The sequence below is a fragment of the Nicotiana sylvestris genome, chromosome 10 (assembly GCF_000393655.2).
Source record: "Nicotiana sylvestris chromosome 10, ASM39365v2, whole genome shotgun sequence".
NCBI lineage: Eukaryota > Viridiplantae > Streptophyta > Magnoliopsida > Solanales > Solanaceae > Nicotiana > Nicotiana sylvestris.
In genome coordinates this window covers 8,819,916-8,835,190 of record NC_091066.1, presented here as the reverse complement: position 1 = coordinate 8,835,190, position 15,275 = coordinate 8,819,916, and the positions used below count along the sequence as shown (strand labels likewise).

Here is a 15,275-nt window from a genome sequence, read left to right as displayed (position 1 = left end):
CTTTTTTCTCAGTTTCTTCTTATTGTTTTCTTTTTTCCTTTTCTAATTTCATTTAACTTCTATTTTTTTTAATATTCTTTTTTTCTTCATAATCTAATTTCATTTACTGTTTTTACTACTTTTTATTATTCTTTTTTTTTTATACTATTACTAAGGAAAAATCAAATTGTGTACCAATTAAATGTAGTTAATACAACCAAAAAATATTAACTAACATATGATACCGGTATAGTATATAACTATACCAACAGGGTATACAATTGTACGCAAAGAGTTAAAAAAAATTAATTCAATTATTAAACTGAAATAATATCAGTTGTCAATAAAAATTTCAAAAAACTCCAAAAGGATCTAATTGTAAGAATATATCGTTATATTATATATCATACTATAATATTTTATTTTATTTTTGCATTTTCAATTTGGACCTCACGCTAGATAAAAGCTTAAAGCAAATTAAAAGGGAAAAAGCAAGTGAATTTACGTGTAATAAGTATACTATTATAGTATATTGTATATTATTACAGTATACTGTTACAGTAAATTGCTTATTATTATAGTATATTATAACAATATATTGTATACTGTAATAGTATACTGTTGTGCGGTATAATTATATACTCCTATAGTATATTGTATACTATAACGGTATATTATTAGGTAACTGTATTCTTCTTCAATTATTACAATATACCGTTGCAGTATATTGTAAACTATAATAGTATACCGTTGCAGTATAGCTATATACTCCTACAACATATTGTATACCGTAGCGGTATACTGTAGCTGTGTCCTTCGATTTTCAACTGAAAATTTTGATCTCAATCATCTCAAATCAGCTCCAATTGCTATCAAATTTTAATATGAACTTCCAGAAGGTACTATAAGCAAATTTAACAACACCCACTTTGAATCAAACAAGAAATCTTCAAAACAAAAATTTTAAATTCAAGGGCCAAGGCAAGAGCAAGAGCTAGGGAAAAGAAAATCAAGAAAAAGTGGAGCAGAATTGAAACTAGCCATTTTCGTTAGTGGAGCAGAATTGATCCACATAATCTTCGTTAGTTTGAGCGTTAGTAATAAGAAGTTCAAAATCTTTACCCCTACCAAAACGCTTGAATTCAAATATTTTTAATTTCAAATTGCCAACAGAAATAAATTGATCAAGAGTTGGAACTGAATCATAATCTTTAGCACTTTTATACTTGAAATATACAGCCATGATTTAATTCTTTTTCCTAGTAAAAATAAATCAAGAACAATAATAATAAAGAGGCCATGTTGTCAAGAATACGATACCCTGTTGTCAAGAATACCGGGTAAATAGTTTAGGCTTCATGGGTAGGAGTAGTAAATAGTTTGGGCCTGAGTATTAAAGGGTAAATAGTTTGAAATTAATGAGTATAAAGTGAGATTTTCTCTTTTCTTCACTGACACGAAATGGCCCTTCGGCCCAAACTTCTTGCATCTAATAGCCCGAAATATCTATTTTGTATAATTTTTTGTATAGTGACAGTCTGTTTTGTATATTTTTTGTATATTCACAGTCTATTTTGTATAATGACAGTCTACTTTGTATATTTTTTTGTAGAGTAACAGTCTATTTAGTATATATTGTATAGTGATAGTCTATTTTGTATATATTTTGTCTAGTGACAGTTTATTATATGTAAATTATATAGTGGCCGTCTATTTAGTATATTTTTATATAGTGACAGTCTATTTTGTATAGTGACATTCTATTTAGTATATTTTTTATATAATGACAATTTATTTTTGTATATATTTTGTATAGTGACAGTCTATTGTATATAAATTGTATGGTGACAGTTTTCAGCCATTTTCACCATCATTTATTCTCCTTTGAGTATAATTTGTTTAATCGTTTGTCTAAAACTTACTTTTTTTTAAAAACTTCATAGCGAGTAGTACGAGTTATATGTGTCATTTACGTGTTAGCTTACATATGTAATTGTAAAAGCAACGAGAATTTCGTTTGCCAAGGTAAGGGTAACTATGATATGAATGAGTAACGGCAAATGTATTTCTGTTGGAGGGAAAAGTTAAGGCGATTTTTAACATGTTTTCCATTCAATTATAGGTTATAAAACGAAGTAGTGTTGCAACAATGTTTTATTTTGAAAAAAATCAATTTTAGGAATGATTTTTTTAGGAGGATAAAGCGGAAGAAAATGCTATATTACAAGTGGAATTTGAACCTTTTATCTAAACAAGTGTGTGGATAGTGAACTCACGTTAGAAAGGATATGTAATTGTTGTGGTTAAGCAAATTTGTCAAATTAGTGGAACGACGTAATTCCGAGAAACGGCGGAGGAGCAGGAAGAGAGAGCAGTACTGGAAAGGGAGCTGGAGCTTCAATTGGAAGAGCAGAAAACAGTACTTTTGGGCTAGCCACTAGAATTACTTTTGGGCTATAAAATGAGTATTGTAATTTTAGGCAGCATTATAGGTTTGGCCCGAGTGATTATAAATGATATTTGCCCTTAAAAGTTTGAGGGGCTATACTGAATAGTTTTCTCATAATTTTTTGAGGCCACGACCCTTGGACTAGGCCCGAAATAACGAGGCTATGATGATAATCATCGGAAAATAAAAGACGAGGACGTGACGAACCAATAACCCTTCGGAAGGCGATACGATTAACTACCGTAGTCGCAAGGTGGTTCCCACTCTCATGTCTGGACCGATATCAAAAAATGCATATCTGAGCCTCCTATACTACTTTTTAAACTATTTTCCAAAAACAATTTCCTAAAAACATTTTTCCAAACAATCTTTCAAAAACAAAAATATTTTCCAATCATTTTCAAGAGAAGTTTTCCAAAAACATTTTAAAACAAAAACCATTTAAAAAACATGTCACTTTATTAGTTTATCTTTTACATTATACTAATCTCTCTTTCTCTAGATTATCATTTTTTATTTGGTTATATTAGCTGCCTTTGATAGTTCTAGATACTCTTCGATTAAATTATGGAATTATAATATTAGAATATTAAAAACATTAAAATTAAGATGCTTTTTGGTCATCCGTCAAAACATGCTTAACCTCTTGAGAGTCAATTACGCCGATAAAAGATCTTGAATTTCTTCGAGATATTGACACTATGGTTATTGATGTTGGACTTCAGTTATACTCATTATACGAAGACATGGCACTAGTAGATTTGGACAGTGCACTAGTTTTTAAATCTCCGGGCAACATTATTCAACGTATGAGGTAGAGTACATACTAGATGCTTGTATAAGGGAAAAAGCTCCTATCTGGTGGCATGAACATTGGCTCTTGGATATCATGGAGGAGATTACTCTTGTCAGATATGAGGTTGCAGAGATTCATGAAAATAAAATGGTTGGGGATGCAATGCACACTGTCACAGCTCATACGTCATCAAATTTGGGAAGGTCTCAACGATGAATGAAGAAACTATGGATTTTGATGATGTCATAGAAAAGTTATAAAAGGCACCAGAGGGCGAGATGTTATCTCAACTGTTGGTATGCTGGGTCTAGGAAAGACGACTTTGGCCTACAGACTCTACTTTGACAGGTTAGTTATCTCTCACTTTGACATCCATGCACAGTGTTGTGTGTCTCAAGTATATTCACGTAAGGACTTATTATTAGTGTTTCTACGTGATGTTATCGGAGAGGACACTAAATATAGAGTAAAGCATGCTGATGAATTAGCTGATGAGCATCGCAAAGTTTTATTCTCCATAAAATATCTCATCCTTGTTGATGATGCGTGGGAAGCTAGTGTGTGGGATGATCTAGTAGGTTCTTTTCGAGATGCCAATAGTGAAAGTAGAATCATTCTAACAACGCGAAATCTTGAAGTTGCCAATTATGCTAGATTTCAAAATGATCCAGTTCCACTTCGTATGTTTAACGATGATTAAAGTTTGGAGCTACTTCAGAAGAAGGTGTTTGGGCAAGAAAGTTGCTCCTCTCTCCTAATGGATATTGGGCAACAAATAGCAAAAACGTGTGGCGGGTTGCCTCTTTCTGTTGCTTTGGTGGCTGGTATTTTGTCAAAGATAGAGTAGAACGAATAATGTTGGGAACAAGTGGCCAAAACTTTAAGTCTCTACATTCACAATGATTCAAGAGCCATTATAGAACAAAGTTATCAGAGTTTACCCTATGATCATCTATCATCTGAGGTCTTGCTTTCTTTATTTTGGAGCTTTTTTAGAAGACAATGTGATTAAAGTTTCGAAGTTAACAAGGTTATGGATTTCAGAAGGATTCATAAAAAGTTGCAACGGCAAGAGTTTGGAGGATATAGCAGAAGGTTATTTGGGGAATCTTAGTGGAAGAAATCTAGTGATGGGAACTAAGAGGAGTTCTAGAGGTAAGATCAAAGCATGTCGCGTTCATGACCTACTGCATGATTTCTGCAAGGAGAGAGAAAAGGAAGAGAATCTTCTCCTATGGATAACACGGTACTATACAAATAATAGTACTCTTTTTCTTCAATTAATTAATTGTTCAAATTATATTGACAATTAATCTTTATCATTTTACTAACTTCTTTATTCGCAGGAATCAAAATGCCAATCCTTCTTTCCCCGTTTTCTGTCAGAAACAGCTTGCTCATCACATATCTATTTTTGGTGAAGGGCATCGTGTTGGAGAATGGAGCTTGTGTTGGTCACGTGTTTGCTCTGTATTTTTGCTTGATCATCTCGTTTCATCTGACCCGATCTCCCACAGTTTTTACAGCTTCAAATTTCTAAAAGTGTTGGATATGGGTTCACTTATATTAACCCTACTGGTCTAGTTAACTTGAGGCATTTTCCTGCAAAAACTTGCACCCCATCGATTTCATCGCACCCCGTTGATTTCATCATTCATATCCAATTGTTAGAAACTTGAAACTCTGATGTTGGCGAATGATTCTTCGATAAGTATGTCTCTACCCATTACCCTCTAGAAGATGGTTAAATTGAGACACTTTGCAAAAACCAATTGCAGTTTCGCAACATAACCACTTTGTTTACCTTGAAAATGGTAATAACAATTATATTTGATTTGTGGTTCTAAAAATACGTGATTTATCTTAATACTAATTGTTATGTAAATAATGCTAAGTGCAATGAGCAAGAAATGATAAGCAAACCAGTGCGGTCACAAGATTGAGAGCCTCGAGCTCAGCGATATAGGACCTCGAGGGCAACCTTTAACAGTTGATAATGAACAACAAATGAAGAACAATATATGAACAATAAATGAGGAGCAATAAAGCTGTAGAGTAATTGTTGAGCACGTTTAGGCAAGGAAAGCAGAGAATGTTCTATTGCATTTAATATTCATGTGTGTTACAAAATGCCAAGGGTCCCTTTTATATAGGAGGAGGGATCCCAATATAGTACATGTCTAATAATGATGAGGAAATGCTATTGGTACAGCTGCATACTGGCCCAGTATGGATTTTTGTACTGTTTCTCGCAGACTCTGTCAGTTCTAGTCACGTGCCCTTGGGAATTTCCTGCCTTTCTATGACGATTATCGATTCATACTGCTCCGAAATTGACCATAGTGAACCTTCTATGTGCTCTCTCAAGGGACGCACCTCGGGGTCAAACTTCATATTCCGCTTCGAGCTTCTCGAGGCCGGGCGTGGAATGCTACAATAGGCCCAAAGTCGAACTCCCGATTTTGGCCGTATACAGATAGTCCCCGCATTTCTTAGAATGAAATGATGAGAAACGATCTTGAGTTCTTGCCTCTTCCATACTCCCATTGTGACGTCAACCACGTGAGATCATTAAATGGCGTGACAAAAAAGTTGTACAGAGGTCTTGTCAAACACAGTTCTCGAAAAGCCCACGAACCGCTATTGGCCGCCCTTTTAACTCCTCCAATACACTTAGATGACTCTTAGAAATATTTCAATTCCCCATCTTTTAAACCTTTACAACATCTTCAAGTATTTTAATCTTTGTTAACAGTTTCCTGTCTTCATCCTTCGTTTGTGTTCACTTCTTCGTCAGCTTACTTTGAAACTTTGTTGTAACCATGACCAAAACTTCTAAGATAGTACCTCAAAAGAGGAAGCCCTTTCTTTGTCATGCTCGACCAAGAGCAAAAAGATAGCGCCTCGTTGTATTGAAGAGTGTATTCCTGGTCCCTTCGATACATCCTCTGATTTCAAAATTGAAAAACCTTCTTCGGTACCGGGTCGATGCGAGCCCATGTCTCGGTACATTAGTCTAATAACCGACATAAAGAAAGTGAAAATAGATTGCCGCTGGGAAAGGCGGTACAAGTAGAGATCCCTTCATCGAAAGAGAATATAACCAAGCATAGAGCTGGTTTCCTTAGAGTATATACGTATCCCTTGACCTTAGGTCTTGTAGATTCTTCTTCTCCACCGATAGACCCGGTAATCCTCGATTTTTGCCAGTAGTATCGAGTGACGCTTGGTCAAATTTATCCCTCTTTTTGGAGAATCGTCTATTTGATTAGATATTTCTCGAACATGGTCAAGGGATGAATTTTACCCTCGATCATCTGATTAGATTGTATAGCCCTCATCTCTATCGAGGGGGCCTAGTCAAACTGCGATGTCGATCTACCAAAGCATTTTTTGCCAGCATCGACGAAGATAAAGACTGGGAGTGGATGAGCCGCTTCGTTCGAGTCAGGACTTTGGATCTCATCCCTGCTGAGAAGATACCATTCCCTGAGGAATGGAATATGAGACGTAAGTATCGTTACACCGAGCATGTTTTATCATCTGAATGTCCTCTTTTCCTCTTTCGAACTAATTTCTTTATTATTTGAATTGATTATCTTCCGGTTACGTAGCCACCGTGTGGTTCCCCGGTGCAGTCAAGGACCTCCCGGGATGGGTTAAACTCTTAGACACCGCCTCTTCATATGACAAGCATGTTTGGCATGATTTGGACAAAACTTGATAGGAGGCCAAAAATCATGGTACGCCCTTACCACTGTAACTTCTAAATTCCCTATAAATAGATTTCTTGGTGTTATGTTTGCCATTTTATGCTCGTGCAGGCCTCGAAGAAGCCGTTTCAATGAGACCACCTCCTTCTGGTGAAGAGGAGACCCAAAGATCCACCAAATATAGAAAGAGAAAGAAGGAGATACTGGCGAAGTCCCCGAAACCAAAGAGAGCTAAGGCTCGAAAGCCTAGGGCAGATGCAACGGTCCTAACTCCAGAAACTGTTGAGGGTCTTTGTGCTGAAGACGAAGACGACGATGGTTGCCCATTGGTACGTAGGGCAAGACGAAGCGCTGATGCTTCGAAGGTTTCCGGGCAGAAGATTGCCGAGTCTGATATGGCCGATGTAGTCCCACCTCGTATTGAGGAGACCCTGGGGAGGGTTTGGATGCAGTCCCCGAGCCGACCACTAAACATGATACAACTTGTGCTGATGAGCACTTGGTTGGCGCATTCGAAGGATCCAGCTCTGAGGCCCTTTGAGGGTGAGAAGAAGCCCCGATAGAGGTTGACATCATAGGCGATCTTCAACCAAACCCGTTATTTTCCCCAGGGCAAATACGAGATGCCCAGAACAGGGAGACTCCCGATGTGGGGGCATCCCAGGGAGAGGATGATGAATTTGGAGATTTTTTTGCCGGTGTTGAAGATGATGCTGATCTCGATACCCCAGTCGTCCTCGAGGAGGCTGCGAAACTCCAAAAACAAATGACTTTTGACATAACCTTTGTGCCTTGAGTTTTGATCTTTGTTTTTCTAACTTCTTTCCTTCGTTCTATAGGTCACGATGCTGTACGACCAGGCCTTCTCCAAGTTAAGAGCTAAACTGACTCATTGTGATGAGGAGTCCGAGAAGCTTGCTTCGGAGTCGAAAGAGATAAAATACACTATACGCCCGAAGGGAGGAAGAACTGAGCAGCCTTCGGGCAAGCTCGAAGAAAGTGCTCTAAGAGCGGGCCAACTTTATCGAGCGGGTAGTTCGGTATTCATGAGCCTGTTTTTTGTTTTCATAACTTGGTATTTATGACCTTGACTCGTCATTTGTAGATTGAGCGCAAGGATGCCCTAGTAGAGAAGCTTCGGGAAGAGATTGCAGCCAAAGATGTTGAGATCCTTGAGCTGAAGCGGTACAAGGATAACATGGCCTAGGAAAGGGATACTCTTCGAGGGGAGCTGGCCTCAACACAGAGTCTTCTTCAAGGTGCTAAAGAGGAGGCTCACAACTTCAAGGCTCTTCATGCTGAGTTGGCTGCCGCATTATCCATGGACAAGTCTGAAGCCGATGCACTCCTATCCTGGTATCGGGATGACGCTGCTGTAGCGAATACTCGAGCTAGGGAGATATCTGAAGAGGCTGAGCTCAAACTGGCTCGCGCCCTTGCACATGCTCGATTAAAAGCTCGGAGGCAGGCCTTTGAGGAAGTGCATGCCAAGGGTTTCAATCTCTCTGCTGAGATCGAAGAAGCGAAGGCTTTGGAAGAGGAGTCAACAGCTCTGACTACTTCGGACGAGGGCTCTGCGAGTAGCTCGGGGAGTGGCAAAGATGAAGACTAAGCCACCTTTGCTCTTTTTACTTCTTCTTCTTTTTGTATGTGGACTCCGCGTAGGAGTTTTGTAAATGCACCTTTGAAAATATATTTTTGGAATGCAAAGGATTTTCTTTGTTTAATGTCTTCAAAGTTTTGCCTTTTAGTGTTCATGCCAAAGTCAAGCTTCGAATTTGAATTTAACTCCTTCGAGCTTGGTTTTGGAGTAACAGAGACCCTTGAGATCAGGTTGTTCTGGTTTCAATCGCATACCTTCCCTAGGTCGGGTTGGTAAGGAATCGATTTGACTCCTAAATCCCTCGAACTCTGTGTGGTGACGTTATTCCTGTGACTTGACCGTAAAATGACCAGAATGGCCTTGTCGGTACATTTTCCCAAAAAGTCATATTTTCTTTGTCAGAGCTGATTGGCTATCAAATTTAATGAATAGTCACCGTTCTTCTTATATATACTTGCTTTCCTTTCAATGAGGGATTTGCCGCTTTAGGCAACTACCTTTCTTTATAGAGTTCCCTTTTTTGCGCTAGTTCTAGTACCGCATTAGATCAAAGCTTTCGCCTAAGTTTTTATCTTCCCTTTCTTGTTTTGAAGGTGCCATGGCTACCATTCCCAAATTCGCTCACCAGGATGAGTGAAGTCCCAATTCTGCTTCCCGCCTGGCCGGTGGTACATTGCCGGTGTTTGGTGAGCTAACTTCGAATTGTTTTGTCTTGATGAAAAACTTTACGATAGAGAAACCTCTCGACGTTCCGGGCCATCGAGAACATGAATCGAGGTTCGTTTGATCAATAGAAGAGATACCTCGAGGCTGTGAGGAGAAACTGCGGATGGGGAGAAAAGGTGAGACTGCAGGTACTCTCCAGGGAAGAGGATGTTACGGCCCACGTAGAGGGGTTTCTGAATGTGTACACGTACCGTTTTACGTTGGGTCCTCTTGACCGAGTCATGCTTGAATTCTGTCGAAGATATTAAGTTACCTTGGCTTAGATCCATCCATTTTTCTGGAGGATCATGTTGATGATGAGATTTTTTGCTGAAAAGGCCGAGCTCGAGTTCACTCTTAGCCACCTCATCAGATTGTATCGGCCTTTGCATCATCGAGGTCTAATTGCACTGCGACGCCGATCCACCAAGCCCTTTATTTCCAGTGATGATGAGGACAGGGATGGAGAGTGGATGAGTCAGTTTGTTCGAGTGAGAACTGTTGACATTATTCCTACGGAGTTCCTGCCCTTCCCCGAGAAATGGAATTTCAAGCGTAAGTGATACACCGTACTCTATTATTTTTGTTCTTGGTGGAGCCAGACTCCGTAAGGTCATTTTCTTTCCTTTCCCGCAGCGATCCCATGGATGCCAATTGAAGTCCCCGATCTTCCGGACTGGACCTGCAAACTGGCGGCCTCTTCGACTTATGACGAGCGCAATTGGCGAGATTTTTCAAAGGGAAAATGGGAGGCTAGGGACCATGGTATGTGCTATGCAGTTCTTCTCTCGAGGAGTACTTTCCCTTTCGTACACTAATTTCTTTATTGCAGGTATCAGTGAGTTTTCTAAGGCGAGATCGTCCCCTTTAAAGGAGGAGGATGGACCTTCAATTTCTGATACAGGGAAGGATAATAAAAAGAAAAGGTCCTCGAAGGACGAGGATTCCTATAGCAAACCAGGATCCGCTCGGGGGGGCGAGGAGGATGACTCTACATTGATGGCTCGAACCAGGAGGCCTCCCGAGATCGTTGATCCTACTAGGATCTAGACCCCTAGTCTCGAGGGAGAGATTCCACAAGAGAGGAAAGGCGAAGGTCCTTCATTACCTGATTTGGCAGTTGGTTCTCGGACGTCGGGAAGTACTCCAAGGAAAATGGGCTTCGACATATCTCCGTTTAATCATAGCGCCTCGGGTTTCTCTACTGGGGCCGATGAGACCGAGCTGGTAGATGCGAAATCGACCTTCGAGGAAGCTCAGCGACTCTGCTCTATGGTGAGTTTTGAAGTTATTATAACTTTTCCAACTTCATACTTTCTTCTTTTTAACTGAACTTTTCTTTCTCATAGGCCTTCGATAAGCTCAAGTCTGAGTTGCTTCGCTGTGAGGCTAAGTTGAGTAAAGCCTTGAATGGGGAGAAATATCTTAGGCTTCTTTGTGATAAGAATACAAGAGAGCTGATACATCTTCGATCGGAGTTGGACCGAAGTCATGATTACGAAGTCAAACTCGAGAAATAGGTAACCTCTATTTTGAGGGAATACAGGCTTCTTCTCACATCTTTGTAAACTAACGTTTCGGTGTCTCAGTTGCAGAGAAAGACAGAGACGTTGGAGCGCCTTCGGGGCGAAGCCAACTAGGTTAATTATGAATGCAATGACTTGAAGGAACAGATAGATGTTCATGTTGCGGCCAAAAGGAACGCTCTGGCTAAGGCATCTGCCCTCGAGATACAACTTCGTAATGCTCGAGACAGCAGCTTTGTCCAGGCGAGCAGGGTTGCTAAGCTCGAAATAGATCTTTTGAAGATGAAGGCCAAAGTCGTGGATGCTCGAGCCAAAGCCGAAGAGGTCCAAGAAAAGGCCGATAAGAAGGTAGCCATCTATCTGAAAGATGCTGCCGAAGTTCGTACGAAGTTGAGGGGGGGATTCCGATCGAGAGAGGAGAAGCAATGAATATGCCCGATGCAAATCCCGGAGGGAAACTCTTGAGGAGATTCATGGTAAGGGCTTCAATCTCTTGGATGAGATAGAGCAGGCCAAGGCAGACGAGTTCAATGCCAAGTTCCTCGTTTTCAATGCTGAAGACAACGAGGAGAAGGTCGGTAAGGGAGCTTGCCCCGAGGGAGCCGATGGAGACATAGTCCCCGAGGGGGGAAAGGGTAAGGTCCCAAGGGTAGACTAGGTTTTTCTCTCTTGTTCTTCATATAGGGCTCCCTGTGGGAGTGTTGTAAATGTAACTTTGTACCATTATTTATGATAAAAAAGGAAACCTTTGGTTTTCCCTTTATATAAATTTTCACTTATTTTGTCTTTGTTTATGTTTTGAGAGTTGATGCTTGTCGATAATTAGTCCGGTATGTTGGACTTTAAGATATGAACCCTTAGGTTGTGCTTGATGAGTAATTGATAATAGTTGACCGTTCAGGGCTCGGTCGTCAAATCAAGTTTTCACTCTGGCTCATTTTCCCTTAGGTTTTCAACATATTGGCCCTTAGGCTCTTACATATTGGCCCTTAGGCTCTTTAGGCTGACCCTTAGGCTTTTACACATTGGCCCTTAGACTCTTTAGGCTGGCCCTTAGGCCCTTACGCATTTGGCCTTTAGGCATTTTTAGATTGGGTCGATGCGACCTCTAATATGGATATATTTTTCCCCATTTCGGCTGAAGACTTTGAAGTTTTAATTATGCCTTGTCATGTTTTGTGTTCGTCTGACTTTTCGACAGCTCAAATAAGAACCTCGATTATGAGTCGATAAGTGACGATAATTGAGAACCTCGGGAGGTTCTCTTGAAGGCTGGTTTTTCGAAGCCTTTTTGCTGAAGCCGATAGGCCGAGATGGGCACCCGGTACCTTACTCAATCGAGCACTAACATAACATATCGTTTCATGTCATACTATCATAGATAACTGAATCGGAAGGCGACCGTGAGATAAGTAGAATACAACATGTGATACTAACTTATGCATAAGACATACGACCTATAAGATCAAAATAACCACTCGTATACTGAAAATAGGCCAACAAGTCCATACAATCTTTTACGCACATGACATCTTTCTACAAGCCTCTAAGAATACATAATTTTCATAAATAACAATAGACATCTAAATCATACCAACCAAATAAGCAACTCCGAAGCAAATGGAGCTCACCAACATCTTCCATTGAGCTGATAGCCTACTTGGAGGGCTCTCGATCTATTTATCGGGACCTGCGGGCATGAAACAAAGTGTCATCAGGCAAAAGGGACGTCAGTATGAACAATATATCGAGTATGTAAGGCACATAAATAAGTACATAACAGACATGGAAGAAATATAGAGTAAATGACTCAACCTGTAAGTCTAGAAAACTTTGTAAATCAAGAAATACTTATAGTGTTATGCATATTCGTATGAATGTCATGTCGTGCATAGGTACATGTTTCATTATATCATCAGCCTCTGAGGGCATCCCATCATATCATCTCGGCTACTGTGGGAAAAATCATCAACGTATACCAGCTGATCAGGTGGTGGTGCATATAACTCCGTAACCTTTTTCCATATCCCATATACATATATATACATATATACGTGTATATAACGCCATCTGGTCATGGGTCAATGTAAATGAATGCAATGCATGAGAAGTACGTCACTAAATTTTTTTGGAGTGTCATAAGACCATTATGCCTCTGATTAATATCATAAAATCAATTTACATATTTTCTGAGACCCATGAACAGATGATAGAATAATATGACACATGGGGAATCAAGAACATAAGCATCTCTAGTATTTCTATAAATAGAGCCATTTATGAAAATTGTGTATTTTCTCGTTTCGTTTGTGTCATATAGATCATGCCAAAAGAAAGAAGGGATAACCTTAACATACCTGAGCCAATTCTCTTGACAATCCCTCTAACACAAGTCAATTGCTACAACACGTAACGGTGGATTGAAGTAGGAAAAAATTCGTATGATATTCTTGGGAAAGATTGTACCGTCCTCTCTTAGAAATGCAAAATCTCATTGTTATTATTCTAAGAAGTCTCGTAGTATAATCTTTGGATTAATTTTTGTTGAAGCCTACTTTCATTGTGCGCAAATTTTGATGCCCGAATTTTCAGTACCAAATGAAATTTGACAAAGAGATGACATGGTAATGTGAATTATTGATTATTAAGCTCTTGGAAAGACTCTTCATTAGAAAATATTCCTACATATGATCTAACCCCTTTGAAGAACTTCATAATGACTTTAGAGAGGTCTTTTTGATCTCTTGGGTGTGGGCCCCACTATGAATGACTAAACAAAAGAATTTCACTAACTTTTGCCACCTAGCAATGTGATTTAAGAGTCATTATATTAGGTATAATGTGCTGCCACATTGAGCTTATAACGGCTATCCAATAATTCCCCCATTTCCTTAATTAAGTTATTAATCCCTCATTAATTCAATAATTAACCAATTACCCATAATTAAAAATTATCTCAAATTACTTAAAATACTACTCACTTTTAACACACCTTATACATTTTACTGTCATGGTCATGTGGTACCTTGTGTGACATTAGTCCACAAATACGAGGTATTATAGCTTGGACCCTATTTTATCCCAAATTGCCAAACTTCAACGAAACTTATTTACTTTGATTTGCTTACCCTCTCACCTCCACGAATTTACTATCCCTTGTTTGAAATAGCATAATACTTATAATCCCAAAATAATCTCATTCCCGAGCTTACGTCGATTAACTTACGACGAAACTTTAATGTACAAAAATGCGGGATGTAATATCTCATTTCCGAGCTTTCATCAATTTATTTATGGCGTACTTTCATGTATAAAAATATGGGGTGTAACATCATCCCCTCTCGAACATTCGTCCTCAAATGTTGACTTATGCACTTATCATTCTCATAATCCATAGTTCTTGCGAATACTTTAGTACTCCTCTTGCCATCTAGGCAACTGTTCTGTGAATGAATCCTAAAGGCCAAGGTATTCCCCCCTTTAGGCCTCTTTCTCATACCACGACCTGTAGTCGGAATCCTTCCAATCTCGTAATTGTTGCTACCTTCTATCGTGCAGCTTGTATGACTCTAACCTTGTAAGTATGCCTATGTGTTCTTCTCTCTTTTTCCCTTATTTTTGGCCAATCTCTATGCCTTACTTGGTAAACATATACAGATCTTGACAAGATATCCCTCTGGGCATCTATAGGTATACTAATGTTATTTGCTCGGTACTTTTTTGAACTTACGAATATTGCTATATGCATAAAACTAAATCCTTTAACGCTTCTTCATTACTGTTCACCTTAAGAATGATGGCCCAGTCTCATCTCGTACTTTGAAATTCTTACCCATCCATTATTGATTTACCTCAATGTTGATCTATAACCATCTATTGATAACTTGAAATTTCTTACGTAATATATTGCCACTAGGGCTTACGTTGCATCATAGAATATTTGAAGTGATTTTTCTAATCCACCTGGGTGATATAATATTATACTTCCATAGCCGCATTTCATAGCATCCCAATGTGACTCGCCTTACATGGCTATTTTAATCCTATCCAATTCATGAAGTCTTTTTCTTTTTCTTTTTTTTGTCAGACCATTACTCAATCGAAGACCCAAACGTCGTCCTTTATCTATCATAATCACACCCCCATTCTACAATATTCCATCTCTTCTAAATGTTATTAGTCTTAGACTCCTTTGAGTTCATTCATGCTATAGTGAGCTTTGTATAACTTAGATAAACTATCTGCTCTTCTAGAATCTTGTCGGTTTACCATATAATAGCTTGTGATCGATTCCCTTATGACTTCTGGAACATCGAGACATCACATCATCTCTAACTCTTCTTTTACTCTCTAATTAGACCTTTCGATACTTAGAAACTATAGGTTGGAAGGTACTCCACTAACGAAGTTGTTACCATTCCTAAATATTGAATCCTAGTGCTTCTAGCCTTCTATCTGAAGTATGGACTGTTCATAACCTTCTGCATTTGACTATCTTGTACGT

General features: G+C 39.0%; 1 pseudogene; it reads left to right on the top strand.

Annotated features, from left to right (window-relative positions):
• Positions 1 to 3,129: 3,129 nt before the first annotated feature.
• Positions 3,130 to 8,144, top strand: LOC138878977 (late blight resistance protein R1-A-like; annotated as a pseudogene).
• The last annotated feature ends 7,131 nt before the right edge of the window (positions 8,145 to 15,275 follow it).